Source organism: Periplaneta americana, chromosome 2 (assembly GCF_040183065.1).
Source record: "Periplaneta americana isolate PAMFEO1 chromosome 2, P.americana_PAMFEO1_priV1, whole genome shotgun sequence".
Taxonomy (NCBI): Eukaryota; Metazoa; Arthropoda; class Insecta; order Blattodea; family Blattidae; genus Periplaneta; species Periplaneta americana.
Window position 1 is genome coordinate 38902382 of NC_091118.1, and position 23074 is coordinate 38925455.

Sequence of the window (23074 nt, forward strand, 5' to 3'; positions counted from 1 at the left end):
GTTTAATACAGGTCGATCCATATGAACCTTTGCAATTTTAATGAGTTATCACTAGAGGGTGGGGATGTTGATGACCTAAAAATCTACTTAAAATGATGAATGCCTTTAAAATAATGGAAAAATGACATTAAATTAAAAGAAAATGACATTTAAATATTATTCACCGTACTCGCACAACAACTTCTTAAAAATTAGTCACCTTGTTTCAATGACTGCCCTGCAAATCTCGGAGAGAGGAGGCAACTTCCTGGAATTTGGCTAAGATAAACATATTTCTTCTTTATGGAACAGACTTCGTAAAACAATTTACCTACAAATATTCTGCGATTAGCTTATTTAGATTTGGTTCAATCTGTCATCCAGTATGGTATAATCGGATAGAGAGGAGCAACAAAATGTACAATTTCTCCGCTCATATTGCTTTAAAAGCGGACAATTAAAATTTGCTTAAGGTATATGTACACCTTTACATACAAAAAAATTTTGTTTTCCATAATTTTGCTCTGTAAAATTTTTATACGATTGAGGATGGTACCAGAAAGAGAATGAAGTGAACAGATCCCTTGAAATTATGTCTAAATTGTTTATAAAAATTATTTTGTTTATAATTTTGACATACAACTTGAAACATGATATCTCATGCAGTTTTTAAGATAGAGCCACATTTTTTTCACTGTTTTATAGCTAAAACTATTCTTTAGTGCCTGACATTAGCTATTTTTTATTTTCATTTACATGTATGTATTTATTTACACTGCAAGTGGGCAAGCACCCTGTGGCAGTGGTATATACAATATTAACAATACACAATAAAATGATAACCAATACACAATACAATTTTACAACACATATACAATTTTACACACAATACAATAATAATACATAATACAATTTAACACAATAATAATAAAACATAAAATAAAATACCTCATTTTACAATACAACCTACATAATTATGTATAGGTCCTACATAAGTTTCAATAGTCTTTCACTTTACTCTCATCTCATTCCCTGTAGTGGCACTATGACGCATTTCACTGACACTTAAGCACACATTTCACTGACACTCTTTAACACATTTCACTGACACTATAGAACACATTTCATTGACGCTATAAATTATCACTGATCGGAACTGTTCACTGCACTGTAAAACCATAACTTCACTGACTCACCTCGCTTCACTGATACAACAGTTCAAATAAGTCAAATAATTACACCCTTATGCATACTTATAAACAGAACTACATTTAAACTAAACATTTCTAGTCTAAGGCCCTCTTACACGCTAGTTTTAAATAATTTACAATTCAAACCAAGGAATTAATTAAATATTACCATATATGTAACTTATACTAATATTTTATGTTGCATATATCATGTAAAAAATCCGTAGATAATTATTAACTATATTAATGTTATTTTACTCATTATCAGGCACTAGGGGACATTTCAAGCTTCAAAATGACACCAATATCTTCTTGGTATCACCATATTTGACTGAGATATCATGTTTAAAAGAATTAAATATTCTAAAATTACTATTTACAGGAAATGAACTACAAAATTTCAGAGCCTAGAAGACTGCATCATCATATGTCACCCCTTAAGCAACTTCATGTCGGTCCTGTTTCAGTTTTTTTCTGCCTCTCAAATACCTCCGCCTTGTTTTAACTTCAGGTGTTGAATGTTTTTTTGGTATTTTTGTGCTTATTTTCCATTGATGCAACAAATACTGCGATGGTGTTTGTCCCAGGGCTTATGCCCATCCTCCTCAGAATTTTAATTTCTACTTTTGGACTCTTATTAAAATGACGTACAACATCACTGGCACACAAATTTACAGTTTTATGACTAACAGTGAAAGATTATAAATTACTTCATTACGTAAAAACGTGTTTTCAATCTAATGATCATACCCTGATATGTATGCATTTATTTTGGGACTAGAAAGAAGTTTATTTTACAAGCAATGCCGGACGAGGGGATTGACTGCTACGAGAATCACTCAAAAAGTAATCCACAATATTTATTTAAAAATTACATTTTTATCCTACAGCTTTGCTATTTTCATATAATGTAGATACATCCTTCAGGAACAATACGTCACTTTTCCACATAATTCCCGCACCTTTCAACTACCTTACGCCACCTTGGAATGAGGGCCTGTATACCTGCACGATAAAAGTCTGAACCAACACGTCTGAGCCACTCTCTGGCGCCACTCACGGGAACGACTTAAATTAAATTTGAATTCAAGGGGGAAGGATATATCTATGACCTCCATAAATTGCAAAGGTTTAGAATGAAAAATAAATTTTAAAAAGTGTTATGCATTACTTTTGGAGTGATCTTCGTAGAAGTGACCGCGGCTGATGACGCAGAATTTTGGAACATGGGACTTACCTGAAAAACCATAAGGCACAAATCGAAAATTATTATATCAAATTAAAGGGGAGAAAATTCTCTATTAAAATAGTTATATTTTGAAAATTCTAATTTTTTTTTTTTTTTTTTGCGTTTTGTGGGTGTAGGCCTACATATACCTTAAATAAGTCGATTGATTATCGAACAAAATGTTTTAATGTTTTCAAAATTGAGCAAATGTATAAATATAAATTATTAAAATATTATAAAAAATCGTGTGAAATATAAAGAAGAACATATTTATCCTACTAGAATAAATTTGACATATCCTTTAGCTGAACTTAAATGTTACACCACTGTAATAAATAATAGCCAGAGTCATGGGCCAAGGTTATAGAACTCTATTTTGATGATAAATTCTAACCTAAGATATTTTCATTTCAATAAATTTAAGAAAAAATTAAGCAAATTGTATAGTATAGGGCCTATATATTTTGATGTACCGAAGTACATATGATATTTCCATGCAGATATTCTGCGTCATCATATGATGAAAGAGTGATGGAACGGAGAAAAATTCTCTCCGGCGCCGGGATTTGAACCCGGGTTTTCAGCTCTACGTGTTGATGCTTTATCCACTAAGCCACGCCGGATACAACCCCGACGCCGGTCAGAATCGTCTCCGATTAAGCTCCATCTCTTGGGTTCCCTCTAGTGGCCGCCCTCTGCACTACGTCATAGATGTCTATGAACGCAGGACCGAAGTCCATACATGTGTTGAGGTGCACTCGAATGAGTGACTGGTTGGCCGGGATCCGACGGTATGGGCGCCGTCTTAAATCACAAAGTGATTTATTACGCATATCATATATATTTTGATGTACCGAAGTACATATGATATTTCCATGCAGATATTCTGCGTCATCATATGATGAAAGAGTGATGGAACGTGGCTTAGTGGATAAAGCATCAGCACGTAGAGCTGAAAACCCGGGTTCAAATCCCGGCGCCGGAGAGAATTTTTCTCCGTTCCATCACTCTTTCATCAAATTGTATAGTGTTTATGTCCCTTTTTTCTTAATTTCTTCTTCCTAATTTCAATATACTATTTATTCATTCCAACTTATATTCTGCTCTTGACTTGATTCTCCACTTTTATCTTCGTAATTATCCCTGTTTTGTAATAACTGTATTGTAAGTTTATAGAATCTTTGTTAAGTTCTATTTAGTACAGACTCAGAAACAAAATTTGGGCCACCTGAATTTTGTTTCTGAATCTGTACAAAATAGTTATTTATACGAATCGACTCCGATCACGCCTGTTCAAACGGGTGTGTGCTACGTCACTGATATGCATTTATATGTATTGTATGTAGCATTAAATACTAAACGCTTGAAGAGACACGAAAGTGAAAAGTAAGTAAAGTTTTCTTCATACATACAGCAGATGAGTTTACTTTTTTTGGAATCATGCATTATACAGAGTGGTTTCCGATCTCTGATAACGAATTTGAATGACATAATGTGCGTCAGGAGTCACACGACAGCTGAACTGTGGCGCGAGGTGACAGACGAGTAGTGAGTGATGTCATAGTCAGAGTGCACGGCGACTCACAGCAGAAATTCCCAAGAAAATCGAGCCTTTTGGGGAGGGGTACATTACGACTCTTTCCGTTACCAAGTACAGTTACATGAAAATAAAAGAAGCTTTCAATAAACGAGGTTTCGTTATTTCCAAGAAAGTCATCTTCTGTGTACTTAATAAGATTGGTAAAGCTCGAATGGAATTAATTTGTGTCATCTCGTGGGGTGCGGCGAAAGTGACGGGAGGTGGATTTGCTTGCTTTTTACACTTTAGAATTAATCTCATCCGAGTTTTGCCAGTCTTATTAAGTACATACAAGATGCCTTTCTTGGAAATAACGAAACCACGTTTTTTTGTAGGCTCCTATGATTTTCACGTAACTGTACTTGGCATCGGAAAGGGTTGTTATGTACCCCTCCCAATAAGGCTCGATTTTCTTGTGCATTGCTACTGTGATAAACCGTGCACTCTGATTATGAAATCGCTCACTACTGGTCTGTCACCTCTCGCCACAATTCAGCTGTCGGTGTGATTCCTGACGCACATGACGTCATTCAAATTCGTTAGCAGAGATCAGAAACAACCCTGTATTTGCCAAAATCCATTACGATTTATACTGTCATATGCTTTTTTGAAATCGATTAACATTAAGTGAGTTGGGATTAAATTCCCGCTAATTTTTTATTTTACTATATTTTCTACTTCTGCTACATATTGTAAGGATTTTAGGAGTTAAAATAAATATATTTTATATTTTTAACATTTCAAAATCCGTTCTCTAGAATTGTTGATAGGTGCAGTTAAAACAATATTTAACAGACACTGAAAACATACGTTTACAACTTGGCTTTAGTTCAAGTGCGTGTTTGTGGGTGTTTGAACATAATATTTTTTGTGCTATAAGTTATGGGATTCTTAAATCTGACGAAACGAAATTGAATTTGACAAAGGCAGTTTCCGTTTGAAGTGCAGTCCGAGACAGGGTACGTCAGTCGAGCCCATGAACCGTAACTGTGAAATATATTTCAGCGTTGATCTATTAAGATATTAAAACGATCTTCTCGCCGCCTCTGAGTTTGTCTTCGCTTTTTCTTTTTTGTTCCGTGTCTTTTTTTTCTCTCTCTCCTTCACTTCTGCTCCCTCGCCGGCTCATTATTCCTGAGGATCCTGCACATATTTCTTCATCAGGCAGGCCGTAAACTTGCCACCATTTATATAACACCACAAGCCAGTCTGATAACGCCCGTGTTAACTATCGCAGGCAGCCTCCACGATAAACATTTGACTAACGTCCTCCGAATGTCACAAATACTCGTGTACTATCCCACGAGAGAAGAAGGTCCGAGAATGGAATCTTATTCATAATTCAGGGTTGTAATAAATTCTCTTGCATTCATCATTACACCCATCAACTGCTCCCTGCCTACATTCATCGTCTGCACATCTTACATTTAATAAATTCTGGAAAGCTTTCTTATACATCTAATGTTTGACTATATACCATGCAGTAAAAAGAAAACTGAACGACTATGGCATCAAACAGTAGTCTATATACCGTGTGATACAAAATGTTTAGTTTTGTTTATTTAAGAACCATTAAATAATATAAAATTACAATACGGCCATTTCAGTTGTCACGGGTTACATTTTTATTATTAATTTTCAAATCTACATACCATTTCCCGTAACTTTGGTCCTGGAACACAACTATGGTCCATTCAAATTTTGTACTCCATAACGTAGTATCTCGTCTATCTATATTTTTGCTGTACTGTAGTTTGAAGTCAAGTCACTGCAGCTATCTAAGAACGGTCTATGTTACTTCTACAATAGCTGTATCGTGGACCATAGGTTTATACATACATACATACATACATACATACATACATACATACATACATACATACATACATACATACATACATACATACATACATACATACATACATACATACATACATACATACATACATACATACATACATACATACATACATACATACATACATACATACATACATACATACATTTGAATTATTGTTATTTGTTGAACAAAACTTTTACAAGTGTGTTACGAGGTACGAATTATAATACTAGACTTGAAGATCTGTTTGATATACCTCAGTTTAGATTAACTAAGACTAGAGAATTGATTTTAGAGTGTCATTTAAATTATATGAGCAAGGGTGAATTTAAAAGAATATCTCAGGTTGGCTCATGAGTAAGTCCTTTTAAAATAGCTATGAATATTTCAATACTGAATATGAGTATTTGTAAATTTTAACGTTTATTTCTTTGTATTTTTTATTCTTGACTATGTTTAATACATTTTGTGTTCATTGACTGTAATCAGATTAAATAAAGAAATAAGTAAATCCCAGTTATTATTGAATTAGCATTGGAATATAGCACGGACTATTTATATAATGTCGTAAATTTGTTTGCACGAATAAATTGTACAATGTATGTATGTATGTATGTATGTATGTATGTATGGATGGATGGATGGATGGATGGATGGATGGATGGATGGATGGATGGATGGATGGATGGATGGATGGATGGATGGATGGATGGATGGATGGATGTATGTATGTGTGTATGTAATGTTTATAAAAACGGTAAATAAATAAATAAGTAAATAAATAAGTTAATAAATAAATAAATAAATAAATAACTAAATAAGTAAATAAATAAATAATGAATGAATGAGTTAGTGAGCCACTGAATGGGTGAGTAAGTAGGTAAGAAGATGAATAGAGACATTGATAAATTAATAAGTGAATGACTGAATGAAAGAATAAAAGAAAGAAAGAATGAATAAATAAATAAATGAAAGAATGAATAAATGAAAGAATGAATAAATGAATGAATGAGTAAATAAATAAATAAATAAATTGATAACTGAGTAATTCAGTCAGTAAGTAGGTTAGTGGATAGATATATAAATAAATAAATAAATACATAAATAAATAAATAAATAGAATAAATGAATAACAAATAAATAAATAAATAAATAAATAAATAAATAAATAAATAAATAAATAAATAAATAAATAAATAAGTAAATAGGTAGTGGGGAAAAAGAGCGAGAAGAATATAATGTTATAAATATTGTAAAGTGTAATAATGTAGTGTAAAGGTAGTAAATGAAATAGTGAAATAATGTAAAAAGTAAAGTGGGCGAGGAGTAGGAATTAACCATGATAGGGCCTATATGTCGGTAAGGACTAAGAAGTAGAAAAGAAAGGAATGTAGTATCAGGTGGGATAGAGAATACGAAAAATATTTTATGTAAAACAAGGAAGAGATAGAAACAGTAATGAATAGTATGTGTATTGAAAATAGAGACTGAATTTAATAGTAAACGAAGTGTTATGGATAGGGGAATTAGATTTAGATAGGTTTTAGGATGATAAAGTGTCAGATAATTAAAGTACGAAATAGATTAAGTGATAAGAGAAAAGAATGGACACGGAAGAACACAGAGTTGAATAAAGGAAGATAAGTGCATGAGTCGTCCACTAAGTTTATATTTACGTAAGTAATGTAAGGATGGGAATGCTGGCCTGAATACAGGAATGCGAAAGGCCAGCAGGACAAACGGTTGAATGACAATAAATCATAAATAAATAAATAGGTAGGTGGGTGGGTAGGTGGGTAGATAGATAGATAGATAGATAGATAGATAGATAGATAGATAGATAGATAGATAGATAGATAGATAGATAGATAGATAGATAGATAGATAGATAGATAGATAGATAGATAGATAGATAGATAGATAGATAGATAGATAGATAGATAGATAGATAGATAGATAGATAGATAGATAGATAGATAGATAGATAGATAGATAGATAGATAGATAGATAGATAGATAGATAGATAGATAGATAGATAGATAGATAGATAGATAGATAGATAGATAGATAGATAGATAGATAGATAGATAGATAGATAGATAGATAGATAGATAGATAGATAGATAGATAGATAGATAGATAGATAGATAGATAGATAGATAGATAGATAGATAGATAGATAGATAGATAAATGAAATAGGTCGGTAGATGGATGGGTAGATTAACTGATAGATAAATGTAATTATTTAATCCTATCTACAAGGATGTCTTATACGGGTGTTCTGGGCCGGAAGCCGAACTAAACACTATATAGTAGGGGAAACGTTAAATAAAGAATAGGTACTGTCCGTTACTCAGGAGAAGACGAGCGGAAAGAATGTGACCTTCTTGACTATCGCTGCTGATTATTATAAACATCGCTCAGATAAGCATCCCAGCAGCCAGGTTATTACTCGTGCAGGAAACATGAGTAACAATGCGTATGGAAATTAAAGCTAAGTTGAACAGAAGGAGACCTAATGTTTCCGCTTACTGCAGTACAAATATTGCACGTGTTGTCTTACGTTATCTGTTCACATCCCTTCCTCCTCAGTCCGCTCTCGTCTTCTCCTGAGTCACCGACAGTACCTTTATTAGTGGCATTTATAACAGTGATTACTTGGATACCCCTGAAGACTTTGTCGATCCCTAAAGGCTCCGATCAGCCACTCTTTGTTGAACCACGCGAATCGACTCCCTCGACTTTAAATCAGGTTGGAGCCCAAAACCCCCACATAAATCCCCCTTTGCTCCCGCCTTAATGGGAAATTTACTTTAGTAACTAAACCACTAATCTTGTAGGTAATCTGGTGCATGTGCGAGGTGGGGCTCCATATGTTGCGGCTGGTGGCCATGTTATTTCCTGTGCTCAGCCCGCAGGAAGTGGCAGGCGCCCCGTAATAATACTGATGCATTGTTATCACTCAGCGCCATGCCTCCAATCGGATCTGCAGTCAGATACTCCGCTACGCCCAAGTGATGCCGTTCCAGCCAGCTGTTGCGAAGCTCAAAAAATTCCAATATAGGAGGCTGCTTAGAGAGTTTCCTGATTTTTTGCCTTTATATAATAGGGCCTGCGAAATTATTTAACGAGTTCCTGAATATTCAGTCAATTTGTCAGGGAGTTACGTAAATGAAATATAATAATTATAATACTAGTCTGTCTGTGTACAGCGATTTCTGCTAAACTATTGGACGGATTTTGTTCATATTCAGTATCTACGAGTCAATTTATCAGGGAATTATGTACACGAAATATAATAATTTTAGTATATTCTGTCTGTCAGCAGCGATTTCTACTAAACTATTGCAGGAAATAATATTTTGCTATTGTTGTACGAGTTACGATGTTATCGAAAACATTTTTAAGTGACACGCTATAATTTTTTATCATCTGAAATGCCATGTTTTATGCACTAGGCCTACTTCTTTTGTTTTGTACAGAAGTACTATGGTTATTGTTACTACGGTAACAATTTTATTGTTGATAAATTTTATTAGTGCCTGTGTTCTGAAAGCAGTTTTATTGAAGAAATCAATATTAAATATACGACTTTAACAGAAAATGAGAGATTTAAGGTCCTGATGATGATGATGATGATGATGATGATGATGATGATGATGATGATGATGATGATGATGATGATGATGATGATGTCTTACACAACAAGATGTATGCACATTTTTTTTTTTTAAGAGAGGAATGTGGTTTCTCTTTGACCATTAACAAAATGTCAAGTTTCAAGTCGTCGTCAGAGGGCGGTCTACCATAACTTTTCATTTCTCTAAAATGCCCATGTTCTCTGAATTTCGTTTCTATTCTACTTATAGTTTACTGAGAGGTAGATGGCCTATTTGGATGAGTTTCGTTGTGTACGTCATGCCACCAAATCTTATCAACAGGATCTCAGTAATTCTCTTATTTTCTGTTAAGAACATCTTTATATACTGTATACATGGTCTCACAAAAGTATTGATTTATGTATACTGTGTGGCAAAAAATAACACTTTTTATTTAATTGCACCCTATATTAAATTTTACATATTTGAAATCTCCATTCAATTTTACATATATATATAGAAGTTTGACTCAGCATAAATGATGAATACTCTCTTGTAAATGTTATGGTTCTTTCAAATGCTTTGATAATGTAACACAAAATAAATGTGTGTATTGATATGGAGTAGGCCATGAAACAAACAAAACAATAACATAACTGTTTCAGAGAATGTTTAATATTATGGTTCTTTGAAATGCTTTGATAATGTAACACAAAATAAATGTGTGTATACATATGGAGTAGGCCATGAAACAAACAAAACAATAACATAACTGTTTCAGAGAATGTTTAATATTATGGTTCTTTGGAATGCTTTGATAATGTAACACAAAATAAATGTGTGTATTGATATGGAGTAGACCATGAAGCAAACAAAACAATAACATAACTGTTTCAGAGAATGTTTAATATTATGGTTCTTTGGAATGCTTTGATAATGTAACACAAAATAAATGTGTGTATTGATATGGGGTAGGCCATGAAAAAAACAAAACAATAACATAACTGTTTCAGAGAATGTTTAATATTATGGTTCTTTGGAATGCTTTGATAATGTAACACAAAATAAATGTGTGTATTGATATGGAGTAGGCCATGAAACAAACAAAACAATAACATAACTGTTTCAGAGAATGTTTAATATTATGGTTCTTTGAAATGCTTTGATAATGTAACACAAAATAAATGTGTGTATACATATGGAGTAGGCCATGAAACAAACAAAACAATAACATAACTGTTTCAGAGAATGTTTAATATTATGGTTCTTTGAAATGCTTTGATAATGTAACACAAAATAAATGTGTGTATTGATATGGGGTAGGCCATGAAAAAAACAAAACAATAACATAACTGTTTCAGAGAATGTTTAATATTATGGTTCTTTGGAATGCTTTGATAATGTAACACAAAATAAATGTGTGTATTGATATGGAGTAGGCCATGAAACAAACAAAACAATAACATAACTGTTTCAGAGAATGTTTAATATTATGGTTCTTTGAAATGCTTTGATAATGTAACACAAAATAAATGTGTGTATACATATGGAGTAGGCCATGAAACAAACAAAACAATAACATAACTGTTTCAGAGAATGTTTAGTACTATGGTTCTTTGAAATGCTTTGATAATGTAACACAAAATAAATGTGTGTATTGATATGGGGTAGGCCATGAAAAAAACAAAACAATAACATAACTGTTTCAGAGAATGTTTAATATTATGGTTCTTTGGAATGCTTTGATAATGTAACACAAAATAAATGTGTGTATTGATATGGAGTAGGCCATGAAACAAACAAAACAATAACATAACTGTTTCAGAGAATGTTTAATATTATGGTTCTTTGGAATGCTTTGATAATGTAACACAAAATAAATGTGTGTATTGATATGGAGTAGACCATGAAGCAAACAAAACAATAACATAACTGTTTCAGAGAATGTTTAATATTATGGTTCTTTGGAATGCTTTGATAATGTAACACAAAATAAATGTGTGTATTCATATGGAGTAGGCCATGAAGCAAACAAAACAATAACATAACTGTTTCAGAGAATGTTTAATATTATGGTTCTTTGAAATGCTTTGATAATGTAACACAAAATAAATGTGTGTATTCATATGGAGTAGACCATGAAGCAAACAAAACAATAACATAACTGTTTCAGAGAATGTTTAATATTATGGTTCTTTGAAATGCTTTGATAATGTAACACAAAATAAATGTGTGTATTGATATGGAGTAGACCATGAAGCAAACAAAACAATAACATAACTATTTCAGAGAATGTTTAATATTATGGTTCTTTGGAATGCTTTGATAATGTAACACAAAATAAATGTGTGTATTGATATGGAGTAGGCCATGAAGCAAACAAAACAATAACATAACTGTTTCACAGAATGTTTAATATTATGGTTCTTTGAAATGCTTTGATAATGTAACACAAAATAAATGTGTGTATTCATATGGAGTAGACCATGCAAAAAACAAAGCAGTGACACAACTGTTTCAGAGAATGTTTAAAATAATTATAACAAATGTTCAAAATGAGAACCATTTACTGCCAAACAATGTAAAATTAAATGGAGAGTTCAAATATGTAAAATTTAATATAGGGTGTCATTTAAAAAAAAGTGTTTTTTTTTTTTGCCACACCTTGTACATGAATCAATACTTTTGTGAGACCACAGCCATAAGGTTTTTTTTAGTATTTTTTCATAAAATGAATAATAAAGAGTTATTAAGAATATTCCATACTTAGCACACTATATGTCAATGTTAGCAGTTCTCTAGAACTGTTATTGAACATTTCTCTAGAACTATTTTTGAAATGGCCACAAAAGTCATTAAATATGCGCTCCTGCATATATGACATACTTAAGTCTAAAATGCGGGTAATAGGTCATTGACGATAAAAGAAGAGATTTCGGCCGGCACTGTGGATCGAGTTTTGGATGATAAACACACTCAGCGCGCCAAGCTGATGATCCTGGGTTCGATTCCCGGTGCCGGAACGAATTTTTCTCCATTAATTTAGTATCTTATTTTATGCTGATTCCATAAATAAAACTGTTTTCGTAACACAAGGAGTAACAAAACATATCAATAGGCTAATAAAAACATAATAATAAACATTTTGTTTCTCTCTAAAACAAATGAAGTATTGTATAAAAATACGCTCCTCCAGATGACATTAAAACTCTGCATGGCGTAAATCGCACGGTAGTCGCAAATATATCTTATTTCTATGAAAATATTATCCATACTAAGTAGCTATAAGGTTTTTAGCCTTCTGAGTTCTTGTCCAAAATCCCCTCATTTAATTTTATTTGCAATTGTGATTTACTTTTGAAAAACCGTTTATAAATTTATGCAACCATTCTAAGATAAATATCGTCGTTGTTCCTGCATTAACTCCTATGTGCAAAATATAAAAATTTTCCGTAGGAAGAAAAAAAAAACACATTTATTCATCTATGGCAGCCGTACTTAGGAGACTGTGAATTCTTACATTTTCTAAACAAAGAAATATAATTACTGTGCTCCAACCACGAGAAAGTCTCTGCGGGATGAAAGGCAGCGGGGTAATGCTGTGAATGAATGTTGATGTCATAAGGTCACACACGTGGGTATTCGTATATCTATTGGCTCGCTCTCACAGCACAAACAATAACACTGATTAACACATATTTATACTACTCTAGTTACAAAATTAGATCACTGTTAATCTCCTGGGCCCGGTTTCTTCAACCTTTGTCAAAATGCACCTAACATAGCGTTAATTAACTGTAAGTTAAAAGTATGAATTGCTGTTGAAAATATTGCGTTTTTTCAACTTTACATTTCATATTTTAACATTCTGTTTGTTAACTCTCTGTTAGGACCAGAGATTCTAGAGTTTAACCATAACCTATAGCCAAGTATAGGCTCACTTCTGTTTTCTGAACTCTGACAATTGTGATTCTCGCTTGTTCCCGTTGTTTGATTCAGAGAGAATAGAAGTCTTTCTATTCTCTCAGGTTTGATTTCTGCTTCTTTCCTCGTCTGTATCACAATAGCGTGGAGCGGCGTATTGGTATTGCTGTTATGAAATGGAAAACACTGGAAAAAAAGAAATCTTGGGACTAATTTCTCTTCGTTCGAAAGAAAGCTTCTGCTGGAAATTATTTCGCAGTATAAACCAATTAATGAGAACAAACAAACAAACGAATCTAAGTTGAAAGCGAAAAGTGAGGCTTGGCAGAAAATAGCCTATACCTTTGTATGAACTTCTTGTCTGTCAAATCACAGAAATCATCCGCTCTGTTTATGTATTCATGGATATCATTTTCTAAATAATCCAGATATAAAAGTTCAGCATCTAACGCACCAGCCATATTGGATACTTCTATGCTAACAGAGAGTTAAATGATTTAACTGCATGAAATTGGGTATTTAAATTAACATAGGTTTTAACAGCCTGTTAGTACTAACAGTAGTTGAAGAAATGCTTCAACTGTTAAGTTTACAGTTAAAATGGAATAACACACTGTTATAATTTAACAAAGGTTGAAGAAACCGGGCCCTGGTCTTTTAATCTCTCCATACAGGAAATAACAAATGCAGGAGAGCGCATGGTTTTAAACTGACGTTATAACGATAATATTGTCTATCTACTTCGCTCCAATAGATGACGCAATAGTAAGAACATTCCTTTCACGGTTGATCTCCTGGTTGGAGAACAGTACATATAGGAGATGTTATCATATCACTAAGTTATTTAATAGAGAAAAAATCTGAAAATGAATAAATATGTCACATAGGAGTTATTGCAGGAACAACGACTATATTCCCTTCACTCGCCTCATTGTTTAAAAACATCCATGTTGTAAAAAAATACAATGCGCGCTTGCTCGTGTCACAGAATTGACCTCACATACTGGAAGGTAGTCTCCAGTTGCCTGTCGGAAATCGAAGCCTAGTGCGCTAAATTTGTAGCCGGAATGGCTACTATCAGGACCACAGGGGTAGAGGAAGAACAAAATTGGTTTAGAAATAAATTGTATTTCGGTTATGACAAAAGTGTGATATCGCAAAGGTGAAAATTCTCTTTCCTTTCTGTGTATCTCATGGGAATACTATAAACTTTCTGCCTGGATACAGGCGCTCTGATAAGCCTCTTTGCTTGCAGGTAAACCGATCACGGGGTTTATTGCATTTCTCCGCCGTCGACGGAGCGTCGAAAGGGAAGTCTGTGTTCTGAGAAATTCCACCCTCGTGCGCTGCCGGAAACGGGGCTGCGGGGTGCATGTGTACCGTGTTGAGTGATATACGTACTTCAGCACAACTCCGTACTTCCAACTTCAAGCTGCTGCCGCCGGTGAGTTTCGCTTTTTTCTCTTCATCTTTTTTGAACGGAAGTAACAGTGAATTGTAGTTGAAAATCTCTTGTTTCTATAGACAGAAATTCTGTTTGTAAATAAACTCATGTTTATATTCAGAGTATTAAAACAAAAATCCATTTTAATTATAAAAATATGTTTTAATAAAAATAGTAATTTTCGAAATTAGTGAAACTCTACAATTTTTTATTACCTTGAATTATTATAACTAGGAGTCGGATGTTGATGAAAAGTCATCTTCATATTTTTCCCATTAGGACGATGCTTATTAATATAGAAATCCTTTCTGTGTCAATATCAAAGTAAAAAATAATTTCTTATATTGCATTTCTTTTTTGCATTTTTTGATGTTTTTTGAACTAATAGGTCATTTTGATATATTGTTTTCGGGATTTATTGGTCTTTTTTTTAATACTTTGAAGATCTTTCAGATCATTTGGAATGCATGTTACTTTCTTCTTTAGCGATAGGTCTGTTAAATCATTTTCTAACCAAATAGGTCAGTAGTACTTACCACTGAATAAGTGAATAACAGTTAAGTTGAGTTTTATAGTTTGGAACAGACTCTAAAGTCCATCCCTCATTCCACTGAAGCCTTCACTTCACACAACGGAAGTAATATAAAATGCTTGAAAGTAGCTTAGTTTAAGTGAGGACTTTAACCACTAGTGTTCTTTTGTCGGTACGAGGTTGCCTTTAGAATTTGTTTGGAAGGGGGGGGGGAACTTACACCATGTCCTGGACAGGACGTTGTGTCCTCAACATGGTTCGAAAGAGTTGTTTACTGTAGTAGACAGTATTTTAAACACAAAGATTGCAAGAATGCATGCTGCTCCCACAATTTGTTTTGTCATTTACACTCCCTCATCTGGAAGGTCTGATAACAAAAGTGAAGCGCGGAAGGAGGAGGAGACGGAGAATGAAGGCACTGGCATGAACTACCCCTGATTGAAACATATTATAAACCCTCATTAAAATCTATAATTTTTCCTTAATACCTTCATTTTGTTACATGTACTTTTCCTTTATCTTTGCCAAATTCCAGGAAGTTGCCTCCTCCCTCCGAGATTTGCAGGGCAGTCATTGAAACAAGGTGACTAATTTTTAAGAAGTTGTGGTGCGAGTACGGTGAATAATATTTAAATGTCATTTTCTTTTAATTTCATTTCATTTTTCTATTAGTTTAAGGGCATTTTAATGATCATTTTAAGTAGATTTTTAGGTCGTCAACATCCGCCTCCTAATTGTAACTAATTTACATACTCAGAATAATCAATATTGCTAACAAGAAACTATTCTTAAGTTTTTTGCCCAAGCAGACGTTTTATCCACCGTGACATCGAAAATGTAGCTGATAACTTCAAGTCCTACTTCCGTCCGTCTATATACATTTCATGAAAGAGTGATGGAACGGAGAAAAATTCTCTCCGGCGCCGGGATTTGAACCCGGGTTTTCAGCTCTACGTGCTGATGCTTTATCCACTAAGCCACGCCGGATACAACCCCGACGCCGTTTAGAATCGTCTCAGATTAAGCTCCATCTCTTGGGTTCCCTCTAGTGGCCGCCCTCTGCACTACGTCATAGATGTCTAATCTGAGACGATTCTAAACGGCGTCGGGGTTGTATCCGGCGTGGCTTAGTGGATAAAGCATCAGCACGTAGAGCTGAAAACCCGGGTTCAAATCCCGGCGCCGGAAAGAATTTTTCTCCGTTCCATCACTCTTTCATCATATGATGACGCAGAATATCTGCATGGAAATATCATATGTACTTCGGTACATCAAAATATATATATACATTTCGCACAGTAAATTAATATAGGCCAATGTTTAGCCAATAAACGTTGTATGAGTTCCAAGACATTCATTTAGAAGATAGAATAAGAATTGACATAAATTAGAAGTCAGGCGTTTAGGAGATTTAACAAGAATTTAAACCTACATGTTTCAAAATCAACTACTTGTTCAATTTAACAAAAGTGATGTAAGTTCCAAGTTAGCAGCTTATAAGATACGCAAGACGTATCATAAATCATCCGTCTAAGAGAAATTTATTGAACGAAGTACTTTAAATCAGCCTTCAATCCAGGATAAAACAAAATGTATCATAAATCATATGTCAGCCGTTCAGGAGGAAGAAGAAAGTGTCATAAATTCCAAGTCTTCCAACCAGCAGAAAATGTAAGAAGTGTCATAAATCCGAAGTCATCCATCACGGAGAAAGCGTAAGAATTACTTTATTTGCAAGTCATCCGTCTAGGAGAAACAACAGAAAGTACTATAAATCCCGAGTCAGTCGTCTATTCTATGAGAAATAGAAGTAGGCCTGCTATAAACGCAACTTATCCGCTATGAAAAATAGCAATAAATTCCTATTATTCGCAAGTCACTCTTCTATGACAGAAAACAAAAAATGTATAAATCCAAAGTCACCATTCTGTGACAAAAATAAGTAGCTGTCATAAATTGCAAGTCATCCTTGTAAGAGAAACAGCAGAAAGCGCCATACATTCCAGTCTCATTCTATGATAAAAAGAAAAAAATGCGTCATCAATCCTGTCATCACTCTGTGACAAGAAGGAAAACCGCCACAAATCCCTAGTCATCAGCCTAGGACAATAGAAGTATCATAAATCTCAAATATTCCATTTAGAAGAAAGCACAGTAAGTGCCATAAGCAATGCGAATAGAAAAAATCGCAAAAAGTAACACATCCCATGTCAGTAGCTTAGAAGATGAGCCGTAGTCAGACAGACCAGCAGTGGCATAAATAGCGAGCTATTCATCTATACTAATAATAAATCTGTAGCCGAAATTTTTCTGGTAATTTTCGATTTTCCAAAAATAATTGGTTCTAACATATATAATTAACCACCCTGAAACCGAAAATCGCTTTTTTGAAATTTTTGTTTGTCTGTCTGTCTGTATGTATGTTTGTTACCTTTTCACGCGATAATGGCTGAACGGATTTCGATGAAAATTGGAATATAAATTAAGTTCGTTGTAACGTAGATTTTAGGCTATATGGCATTCAAAATACATTATTTAAAAGGGGGGTTATAAGGGGGCCTGAATTAAATAAATCGAAATATCTCGCTTATTATTGATTTTTGTGAAAAATGTTACATAACAAAAGTTTCTTTAAAAATAATTTTCGATAAGTTTTATTCCTCAAAACATTTTGATAGGACTGATATTTAATGAGATAAATGAGTTTTAAAAATAAAATAACTGCCATCCAAGGCCGTGTAATGAATTAAAAAACAAATGTCTATAAGGAGCCTTGGACAACAACAATCTAAAGCTATGAAAGATAGCCTACAGTGAATGTTTCTGTGTTTGTATGAAGTAATATCGGAAGCTAAATTAACCGATTTGTATAATTAATTATTATTTCACCATTGGAAAGTGTAGTTTCTGTAGATGGACATAATGCTATAATGTTATTACAGTAACTTCTGATATAATATAATATAATATAATATAATATAATATAATATAATATAATATAATATAATATAATATAATATGTAATATTATATAATATAATTTAAGTTATTTGAAGGGTTCAGAACCATAGTGGGCCAAGCGCCATTTACTGAATACGTAGAAAACAAGGGTTAAAATAAGTTATTACCATAATTCAATGGAAACCTATAACAAGCAAAATAAAATATACACATTAAATCTAAATGATGTCAATCTTCATTAAACTATGCTTGCATTTAATAAAAATTAAGAAACAGGTTAAAGGAATTGTCATTGCACCAAATGAGTGTCTCTGGACCAAAATGATCGCATTTTAATTATTTGGATGCAATTTAAATTAAGTAACATATTAAACGATTTATTCTTCTATCAAACACGAATGTTCCCTGGATCAAATGTCCTATTTTAAATATGTAATTACTTTATATTTATTTCTAACGGGTAGTTCGAAATAAAAAGGGAATCTGGCACATATTTCAATTCATTTACTAAAAGCAGTAAGAAGTGCAACAGTCCTTTCATCAGAAAGAACAAGAAGTGGTATAAACTGGAAGTCGTTCGTTTAAGGGTAATGAACTGCATATGATTTCCCGGCACGTTCATATCGCATGCTTCTATGTAATGTCGTCACACGGAATCCTTGTACAGCGTTAGAAGTCTTGTAATGAAGCGCCTGCAGACGTTGTAATTCCCAGATTGTACCCACATCTGTCGTTAAATTAAGGATGAAGCATGGACCCGTTGTTGGGATGCTGCAGCTCAATACATCTTCATTAAGATCGAACTAGCTGCGATGCCTCCTAATTAGCTAACGGGACACCTCCCTGTACACAGTCCTCCGGATCAAACGTTTCCTCCCTGCCCCGAAGTCGATGAGTTAAAAGGCTCAATCTACAATTTATAGCTGGAACACAACAGGGAGGAGATCTCCAAACGCACTGCCTGAAATTTCTTATACCGTAATGAAGTTCGTTATAACAATTACGTGAACATTACCATAATATTTAACAAACTTTCGGATTCTATACTTTCAGCTCTTTGTGTTCAGCATCCCCTCACATACCATGTGTCCCAACAGTTGCCATTGATTTATTTATTTCTGAACACAGGTTAATATGTATAACGGAATAGCCTATACACGATGTTTCAAAAGTAACGCGTGACTGCAATTAAAACTGAATCAAGAGCTTTTGGACGAAATGCTGAATCAGTGAAACCTTGTGTTTAGAAAGGAATATTTTTATGGAAACAAAATATTTTGTGCGAGATCGTGCGTATTTGCTTGGTTTCCGCACAAAACCAATCCGCAGAAAGTCTAAAATTCCACATTCAGTATTCCCAACCTAACACACATAACAATTTCCCTCTTCTTACCGCTTAAGTGACATATTGATTTTACTGCTTTAGGCTTTTAACATATTATTTTTAGAGACGTTCAATATAGTAATAATTATAAATTGGAAACTTACCACTGCAATTTCACCTAACTTGCATTGTTAATTATTGTTTTTAAATATTTGCAAAAATGAAGTAAACTCTACAATTCCACTAAAGTTACTGCATTCGTGATGCAAGTAACATTAAGGAAGCCGTGAAAAAATCAACAAGATTCCAGACTCATCATAGACTGGGGGAGGGGGGAAAGACAGACGTATATCACGGCCTGCTGGAGTATAGTAAACACAGAAAACATTTTAAAGCAACAATGTTGAAGATAGATATTTTTGTTTTGCATATTTGCCGTCATTGAACAGAAACCAAGATGGAGATTTCATTGCAACTAATTAGAAATTCCTCTTTCAGGTATGTAATAAACGATGTTCGCACAAAATAATGTACGATACACGAGCGGTATGTTTTCTTTCAATTCTCGGAAATTAAAAAAGCTCAACTACGTACGTTTCGCTTTTACAAACTTTTCCTCGAAAACTTCAACATACCGCTCTTGTAACGCATATTACTATTGCGACTATTGTTGTGCGAGTTATGACCTTACCGAGAACATTTTTAACATAATTTAAAAGAGCATATTTTTATGTAATATGTCATTTGTTTGTAGAGAAACACCATGATTATGGTTACTATGGTAACGATTTTACTGTTCATATATATTGTTAATCCCTATAATACACTGTGCCCACACTAAAAGTATACAGAAATAACAGCTTATGTCGTAACTTGGATAAGGTTTAGTAAATAAATTTCTTCTGCATTGTATAGAGTAATTGAAAAAAAAAAATGTATTTCCACTAGTACACTTCAACATGAGCACCATTTATAGCTCGACAGGCACCAAAACGATACTCAGCCTCTCGCCAGGTGTTCACCAACTTATCAGGTGTTATAAGCTTAGCTGCTTGAACGATACGCTGTCTCAAATCAATCAATTACGAACTTTCCTGTTATGCACAAAATGTTTAATAAATCCCCACACAAAAAAATCCAAAGGAGTTAAATCTGGGGATCTAGGCGGCCAGGAACTTGGCCCACCCCTACCAATCCAATTTCTTGGGAAGATTATATCCAAAAACGTTTTACCTTGTGATTCTAACGTACGTGATGGTGGAGTTTGCCACACGACGATAAAAACTGAAGTTTGTAAGCACGCATACGGAGGCGTTTGCGTAGATTCTTGTGAACAGTTGAACGAGGAATCTGTAGTTCCATGAAATTAAAATGTAGGCTACTAGATTTGAGCCTGTTACTGGAAGTCAGTAAAATTTGAACATATTAATCATCATCATCATCATCATCATCATCCTTCACGAATTAGGCCTCTGTAGACCTGTTTCGGCCCCATCTAGCAGTCTTCTTAACGGTCTTCCTGGTCGACGATGTCCTCTAGGTTTATATTGCATCATAATTTTTGGGATTCTTGAATTTTCCATTCTTCTTACATGATCTAGCCAATTGAATTTGTATCTGGTGATTTTTTCTTCTACTGACTCTACTTCTAATTGTTCTAAAATTTCTTCATTCCTTTTTCGGTCTAAAAGAGTATATCCTGCTGTTCTCCTGAAAAATTTCATTTCCGTTGCTTTGATTCTGTTCATGTCTTTTTTCTTTAATGTCCAAATCTCGCTTCCGTATAGAAGGGTGGGTAATGCTAGTGTATTATATATTTTTATTCTTGTAGATTTTTGTACTAATTTAACTTTTAATGTATTGTTTATTATTCCTAGAATTTGTGTAAATTTGGTAATTTTCTTGTTCACATCTTTTTCATTTTGATAAGATATTTCACAACCCAGATAATTGAAATTTTGCACTTGTTCGAGGCATTGGTTATTGTGTATTATCTTACTTCTCACTGGGTCTTGTCCTAAAAATCCCATTACTTTTGATTTTTGTGCTGAAATTTCCATCCCAAAATCTTTTAATATTTCATTTAATATATACAATCCTCTTTGTAAATTATCCTCTGAATTGGAAATTATGACTTGATCATCGGCATAGAGTAAGGTATTTAATGTTAGAGCACTGGTTATTTTGATTCCTGATGTGTAGATTTGGTTCCATTTTAAAATAATTTCATTTATATAAATATTAATTAATTATTAATATGTTCATTTATTTATATAAATGAACATATTAATAATTAATTAATATCAGTATTAATATTAATACATAATAGTTATTTTATGTGTTGCGTTGAGGTTATAATTCAAGACTATAGTCAGATAGGTGTAAATAAATATAACATACTTGGGTGTGATAATGCAGGTGGGTAATCGAAAGAAATACCGTTTCACATTTTAATTAATTTCTTTCGTGTTTAGATTTTTATTACAATAATGTCAAAAAGAGGAAAAAAGCATGGCAGAGACTTTTCCAAGAAAGCGTAAAGCGTGTTGCGAGAGTGGGGATAACTTCCCCGACTGACGTTCTGTTCTTTCAGATTTAACCGAAAGAGTTAAGATAGGCCTAATGAAGATATTATGTTCACGGAGACAGCAATTATAACGGGAATAACAAAATTATTAGCAGTAAGTATTCTTAAGCTTACATTTCATGGTTATATTCGGTTTTAGGATTTAGTACTAATAATTCATGTTGTCAAACAAAATACATTTTTAGGTTAGATCTCGTGAATCAATTGTTTAGCCAAACCAATGAATTTCATATTGCCAGACAAAATACCTAACGTGTTGACCCCTTTCTCGTATAATTCGCCTACTAAAATATGTTACTAATTATTGAATTACTAGCTGTACCCGTGCGCTCCGCTGCACTTGTTAGAAATAAATATAAAGTAATTACATAATTAAAATAGAACATTGGGCCCAGGGAACATTCGTGTTTGATAGAAGAATAAATCGTTTAATATGCTACTTAATTTAAATTCTATTTAAATAATTAAAATGCTATCATTTTGGTCCAGAGACCACACATTTGGTTTTTAAATAAAGTATTTTGAATGCCAAATAGCCTAAAATCTAAGTTACAACGAACTTAATTTATGTTCCAAATTTCATTGAAATCCGTTCAGCCATTATCGCGTGAAAAGGTAACAAACATCCAGACAGACAGACAGACAGACAGACAGACAGACAGACAGACAGACAAACAAACAAACAAAAATTTCAAAAAAGCGATTTTCGGTTTCAGAATGATTAATTATACATGTTAACACCAATTATTTTTAGAAAAGCGAAAATTACCAGAAAAATTTCGCTTACAGATTTATTATTAGTATAGATTAGGTCCGGGGTTCGATCCCAGGCGGTGACAGGATTTTTTCTCGTTGCCAAACTTTCAGAACGGCCGCGAGGTTCACT